The sequence below is a fragment of the Octopus bimaculoides genome, chromosome 17 (assembly GCF_001194135.2).
Source record: "Octopus bimaculoides isolate UCB-OBI-ISO-001 chromosome 17, ASM119413v2, whole genome shotgun sequence".
In the NCBI taxonomy this organism is placed as follows: Eukaryota; Metazoa; Mollusca; class Cephalopoda; order Octopoda; family Octopodidae; genus Octopus; species Octopus bimaculoides.
In genome coordinates this window covers 7,404,537-7,411,025 of record NC_068997.1, presented here as the reverse complement: position 1 = coordinate 7,411,025, position 6,489 = coordinate 7,404,537, and the positions used below count along the sequence as shown (strand labels likewise).

The window sequence follows — 6,489 nt, the reverse complement described above, 5'->3', positions numbered from 1 at the left end:
CCCAGTCTTCAACTGGTACTTATTTTATCGATCCTGTAAGGACAAAAGGCAAAGTCGGCCTTGGAGGCATTTGAAGATGGATGAAACGCCGCTAAGCATTGTTTCCGGCGTAGCAACGATTCTGGTAACTCAACGCTTTCATCGGGTAAGATTGAAAAGAGATCCTGCCCTTCATATAGCAAGCAGTGCCGCCGCCGCTGCTGCTGCTGCTGCTGCTGTTGTTGTTGTGGTTGTTGTTTATCTCCCAAGTAAGCAATAATCTAAAAGGTTCTTTTAGCCACCAGGTCTTCATTCGCTAATGTCCTATCAGTTGTTTTTTTTTAAGATAGAAGGGACACAATTTAAGACTGATATTTTTAGGAGATAAACTTCATTGAGACTCACCACCACTGCCGCCCCACATTTAACTAAACGAACACTCAAAATGGAAAAAAGATTCTCTCCTTGTTTAAGTAGGAGGAAACAAAAACTCGCTGTTAAAGTTAAACGGGAAAAAGACGATGGACTTTAGGTGAATTCGCTCTGAAACTAATGGCTGCCACATCATCATCATCGTCATCGTCTTTCAAGACAAATTAAGGATAACACTTTAACATTGTTTGTTATTGTTGTTGTTGATGATGATGATGAAGATGATGATGATGATGATGATAACAGGTTAAACAACAACGTAGAAAAACTAACAAGCTATAAATATCTGGAACATATGTCACCCTCTGCAAAATTTCAGACGCGAAACTGTCCTACAACTTGGAACAAACACACACACGCATACATACGCACATACACACACACACACGCACACACACAAAATACACACACGTATATATGAATGCATGCCTAAACAAGTAATAAGAGACAGGAACTAAAGACGAAAAAAAACTGGTACAAAACAACGCCAAATAATTTTAAAGTTTTTCTTTCTTTTTATCAAATTTAGCAATTCTTTTTGTTTTTGTTTTTGTTTTTGTTTGTTTCCTTCTGAAAATTCCTTTTCTTATCGTTCTCCATGACTGAACGCCATTTTTAAATGTCATGTCATCCGATATTCTTCAGCGTGTTGAAAAATATCTCCAGCCAGATAACACCAGCCAATTTCCCGCTGACAGACTTAAAGTTTATAATGGATTACTGTATAACAATGGTTGTACAGAAATATACGTTTTGTCTTGTTTTGCACAAGATTGGAGAAGCTGATGTTAATGTTCCAATGCGGGTCATTATTGCAGAAAACAGAGGAGATTCTCGAAGGTTGAGGTTTTTGGGAAGAAAAACTAGACATAGCGGTGAACATGAGGAAAGTGGCAATGGGGGTGGAGTGAAAAGAGTGTTGGTGTGTCTGAGTAGTGGAAGAACAAGACATCAGTTCCGAAGAGCAGTGGTGGTCACTAAGGAGAAAGAGAGAGAGGAAGTCAGGAAGTGAGAGAGAAAGGGAGAGCGAGAAAGATTTGAGATGATGCAGAAGTCATTGTAAATGGTTGTTTCCGTTATTCTGAAATTGTTCAGACTGAGAGCCATTTGGCAAAAGTTACCTTTCTTCGCAATAAGGCTAACTGAAGTATGCTGACCGATTGCCGGTTCATTCAGCAGCCAAACATTTGTGATTCTCTAATAGTCTCAAACAGAACTGAGTTATTTGGAATCTGTATTGTATCCGTCTTTGTGTTGAGTCCGATAACTTATTTGTTAATAAGGGCACCACTGCAATGCTTTACACATGTTAATGAACAAATAGAAGTATATTATGTGTTCACATAATAGATGAAATTTCAATGCATTTTCCAATCGAATATTAAGTAACTAATCAAATCCCGATGTCCTGTTAAGAAATCATAACTTGATGTGTTTTTGATTTTGTAAATTATATATTGTTAAAACGCTACCTTTTTATGATCGTATGAACAGTTGGAAATATGAAACTTAGAGCTACGATTCAAGAAACTTCTGCTTCTAATAACATAGACACATTTTTTAAATACATTTTCCCGTTTATAAACACCAATTTTAATCAATACATGTGTACATTTGATTAAGCTGAACTTACTTTTACGAAACTTAACCTCGTAATATCACGAGGCCACTTAGGAGTATGCACGACCTCCCTGTATTTACTTACAACGAGACAATATATTAATCAAGAGATTATTGTCTCGATCTCATGCCTGCCCAGCCAACCGTGACACACACTGGATCAATTATCATTTGCTTTCTGATTTGATTTAATTCAACTGCATCATTGACGACTAAATCAATCTATTGTTCTTTGTTAAGTGATCGAATATCTGATAATTGATTATCTAGTGATTGATTGATTTCATATATGCATGTCTATATTATTGACGTCCGTGTTTGTATGATTTTTTTTTTACTAATCCCAAAGATATTACCAATATTCTCAACAATCTCTATTTCAAATCCTATAAGTGACACACTCCTCTGAGTTGACATTTAACAAAATTATGAGATTTTCAACGATTTCTCAAAGATTAATTTCTCTTCACCAATTGACAAACCAACATTTGGTGACGTCAAATACTTCAAATAAATGTCAAAACTTTTTTCTTGTTTTTCCCTTTTATTATTATTTATTTCTTTTTCTTTAATATTATTTTTCATCAAGACCGGAGAGAACACCGCAATACATTAATTAAACAGAATTAGTTCGCTGGTTTAAATTACGAATGACATTCAGACACATCTTCTCATTGAGTGCATTGTCTTGTGTTTGAAGGTGAGCTTCATTTTTTTTAACTTTAAATACCAAATGACGCCATTAAGAAGCAATCATAAGATCAGTGACATCTCAAACACTGATGAATTAATTACCTTGCCTTTCATATGAGTGAATGATTTTAAAATTTCATTACAACTTATTACGACACATTTGCACTATATATATATATATATATATATATATACATATATATACTTTCTCTAAAAGCAGCAGAAATATAACAAAAGCTGTTACTCAGAGTTTCACGTTCCCGTTCGTCGGACAGTTTTGTTAAAATGGAACAGAAATAACGATGTAATCAAAACTGGTTAAAGGATACACCTTTAAAAATGGATCTGTTTCATTGGTCCTTTCAATTAACGGTCTTAAGCATGCAATGGACAAAATAAATGAATTCAATATAAATTCATCCTATTGTAAAATCGAAGAAAACCTTAAATCAAAGAGTAGATTCAAAATACATATTGCAAATAATTATATACGAAATATAAGTCAATTAATACATTAAAATTTAAATTAAAATTTTCACGCTGCATTACATACATATTTTACAACAGTATATACGCATACTAGACCATCTATAATATACATATATACATCAAAATACACAGATGCATGCACATAGTTACATACATATACAGGCATATATATATGTAAGACATAAATGTACATACAAATACATATATTCACATATACACATATACGCACAAATACACGTATACACATATACGAACGGGAACGTGAAACTTTGAGTAACAGCTTTTGTTATATTTCTGCTGCTTTTAGATAAAGAATATTACTCTACCTTTGGTATTTGAGTACACTTTTTTCCGACTTGTTTCACATTTATGTGCTTATTCCGGTATATATATATATGCGTGTGTGTGTGTGTGTGTGTGTGTGTGTGTGTGTGTGTGTGTGTGTGTGTGTGTGTGTGTGTGTGTGTGTGTGTGTGTGTGTGTGTGTCTTATGTAACTGAGGAGATATTCGTTACTTTACAGTTGTTCAAATCTTGCTTTCGAGCGGAAGGAACGGAGGTAGGCAAGACTGAGGTACCTAAGAAAAGTCTATGATAAAGACGACGCCTTCACATTGTGTTGCGTCCACGAACGAATGATTTATGAGACTCAATTAAACGAGACGACAGAATCGGCCTCCGTTTCTGTACTAAGAGAGAAAAAGTCTTCTTATTCTGGTAAGTAAACGGAGCAGATAGTGCTGCCCACCCAGTAATATTACTCATGTTTAATGCATAACGAAGAATGTTAGCTTAAAGTACATGTTTTATGTTAGACGCGGAATAATATAAAAGACATAAACATTATCAAGGAATGGCAGAACCGTGTAAGGCGGGAAGTGAATGTGTTAATGACGTAAGCTCGCCGCTCTCTGACAGATGAAAGACAAGGAGTTTGGAAAACTTGGCAGAGAAATCCAATGATAAAAAGAAAACAATAATGTATATATATACAAATGTGTGTGTGCGTGCGCGTGTGTGTGTTTGTGTGTGTGTGTGTGAGTTTGTGTGTAGATCGGCCTTACATTACGTGTACGTTTTGAAAATTACTTTCTCCAAGAATCTGGCCTCTCGTTTAAGCACTCCCATAACATAATAAATGTCTTACAGAGGAAACACCCGGAAGAAACATCTTTCAGGTCAAACAGATTAATCAATATTTCACTGTATGTGTGTGCATGTGTGTTTGTGTGTGCATGCGTGCGTGTGTGAGTGTGCATGCGTGTGCGTGTGAGTGTGAGCGTGTGTGTGTGCGTGCATGTGTGTGCGTGTATGTCTACATGCGCCCGCGTGTGTGTGTGTGTGTGTGTGTGAAAGTGCATGAGTGTGTGTGCGTGACTGAAATTATAACCAAAGTCACAAGAATGCGTGTGTGAAGACTATAAAGCCGTGCAGACAGGATATCCGCCATTTTGACCAAAGTTTGCTATACAGTCTGACAGTGTGACACATGTAATATCACAGTAATTTTCTCTTCATCTTGGTTGTTCGGCAGCTGACACCAATTCTGTACCGTGTCGAAGAATAAAAGATTTATCTCAGAACCATTTAGTTGGCCCAGTTGTTCTACGTTCTACAAGGGGATGTCTTTATAAGGAGACATAACACTACAATAATTGATGTGTGTGTGTGTGTGTGTGCGTGTGTGTGTGTGTATGAGGGATATAATTATACACAGACATACACACACGCGCGCACGCACACACACGCATGCACACACACACTCACACACACACACACATATATACATATATATGTTCTCTTTGGTTAATTTAAAATACATTTTGGCCGGTCACCTATATTTGGTGAAGGAAAGCATCTTATTTCGTTCACCGTCCTTTAAATCTCAACAAGGTCTTGCACATTTTTTATAGTCCCAGATATCATTCGTATGAATTAAGGATTTGAGGTCTCTGCCAAGTTCTGCCACATTTTGCTCCAGACGGGTTGGTGTGTATCCTGTTGCTCCAATAATGTATGTATGTATGAATGTATGTATGTATGTATGTATGTATGTATGTATTTATTTATTTATGTGTGCGCGCGTGCACGTATGTGTAATCAATGAATTGGTGAAGAATAATTTAGACATTTCAAAACGAAGTGAACCTGTTAGCCTCACTGGTTTATTTCTTAACTGAGAATTGAACAATGGAAAGAGGGAATAGATGACGGAAAAGCAGAAAAGGAAGGACAGGAAGGAAGGAAGGAAGGAAGGAAGGAAGGAAGGTTGAAAAATCAAAGAAACATGAGAAACGAAAATGATGAATGAGGCAGAGAAGCAACGAATAAAAAAAAAGGTAAAAATAAAATTGTGGAAATAATAAAAGAAAAAAAAGGAATTGGGTAAAGTTTTGACACACAAGAGAGAAAATTGCAAAATGAGAAAGAAAGAAAGAAAGAAAGAAAGAAAGAAAGAAAGAAAGAAAATGAACATGGAGAGCCCGTATATAATATACAGGTTTATAACTCCGAGTGCATTTAAGGTGCGTAAACATGTGTGTGTGTGTGTGTGTGTGTGTGTGTAATCGTGTATGGTTATGAGTCTATATAAAATGCAAGTGTGTAAAACTACGAGTACGTGTAATGTATGTGGGTATCACTACGAATATATGCGGACGGGTAGAAACACGTGTGAAATCTATGCATCTGCATGGAAATGTGTGATATGCGCGTGTAAGGTACGAATATGTTTAATGCTTGTATGTATGTGTTCCACAATGTGAAATGTGTGTATGTGTATGTGTGTGTGTGTATATAGGTAGTTAGAAGTGTGCGTAACTTATGTGTGAATAGGTCTAAATATATGTAACGTACATGTGTTTAGATGGAGTTTATGGAATGTTTTATCATTATGTTTACAGTTAACTTAATTTCAACAAAAAAAAATTGAATGTTTGAATCATCAAAAGAAAGAGGCGTTATTGGTTTCAATTATCGATAAAGCTAGCAGACTAATTAAGTTGCTAACTCACTAACTAATCAGCCAGTTGGTTAGTTAGAAAACTAGTTTCATATATTATTTATCATTTTATACTAATGTCATTTTTGTTGATAATATTTCACTGACTCTTATCAATCCTTTGCATTACTGACGAAAGTTGTTTGTTGTTTGTTTTATTTTGTCAATGTTATATGTCCTAGCGTATATCGTTGTACTTGTGTGATGTGTGTGTGTGTGTGTGTGTGTGTGTGTGTGTGTGTGTGTGTGTGTGTGTGTGTGTGTGTGTGTGTGTGT

At 35.8% G+C, this 6,489-nt stretch overlaps 1 protein-coding gene and 1 long non-coding RNA gene across 2 annotated transcripts in view; both read left to right on the top strand.

Moving 5' to 3' along the window:
- LOC106874044 (uncharacterized) overlaps positions 1–6,489 on the top strand; it is a 138,799-nt gene that overhangs the window by 59,472 nt on the left and 72,838 nt on the right. The gene's annotated exons all lie outside the window — the stretch shown is intronic.
- Positions 1–6,489, top strand: part of LOC106874045 (uncharacterized) — a 16,983-nt gene that overhangs the window by 1,395 nt on the left and 9,099 nt on the right. Inside the window, exons 2-3 of the long non-coding RNA XR_001409959.2 lie at positions 2,621–2,731; positions 3,736–3,929. This is a non-coding gene — a long non-coding RNA (uncharacterized LOC106874045). The remainder of the gene's footprint in view (positions 1–2,620; positions 2,732–3,735; positions 3,930–6,489) is intronic.